The following is a 761-nucleotide window of genomic DNA, read 5'->3' as shown; positions in this document are numbered from 1 at the left end:
GTGGAAGAGGGAAGGAGGCCTCTCTTGGGCCTCTTTTAAAAGTACACTAATTCCACTCATAGGGCTCCATCTCCATGACCCCGATCACCTTCTAAAGGCCCTACCTCCTACCACCATCTTGAGGGGTAGGATTTCAACATATGAATTTTGGTGTGACACAACCATTCACACCATAGCAACCATTGAATGTGGGGACCTAAACGGTTACCCAGATATTTGGCATTGGAGAGCTAAGGGGATGCTGTCCTGTCTTCTCAACCTTTATTAGCATTTTTATGATAGGAATGATCCCAATTTGAGGGTCATAGTATTTCTTTGTATATTAAAATTTTGTTTGCAGTTTTTATAGACACAAATTAGATCCCAGTAACACTTTTCCTATAAGTACATTAGAATTAATAAAAAATGGGGCCAACAGGTGGTATGGTGGTTAAGGACGCTAGACTCCCACATGGCTGACTGTGGTTCAAGTACTGAACCTGGCAACTTGCTTTCTCACTTTCCCTCTCTCTCTCTCTCACTTTGTCCCTTCTGGTCAAATAAAGTTAAATAAAATAATTCTTTATAAAAAGAATTAATAAAAATGTAAAAATTGCATTTGGGGAGAAAAATAAAGACCTAATTAGAAAAGAAAAAAATTCATTACAAGGGCCCACCTGTGGTGACATAGGCTAAAGTTGCATGATGGGGCCCATGTTTGGATCCTGAGTTGACTTTGAACATGCAGGGCATGCGCATGTCAGCCTGTGATGCTGGTTGGC

Source organism: Tupaia chinensis, unplaced genomic scaffold (assembly GCF_000334495.1).
Source record: "Tupaia chinensis unplaced genomic scaffold, TupChi_1.0 Scaffold000093_1, whole genome shotgun sequence".
Lineage (NCBI taxonomy): Eukaryota > Metazoa > Chordata > Mammalia > Scandentia > Tupaiidae > Tupaia > Tupaia belangeri.
This window is presented reverse-complemented; position numbering follows the sequence as displayed.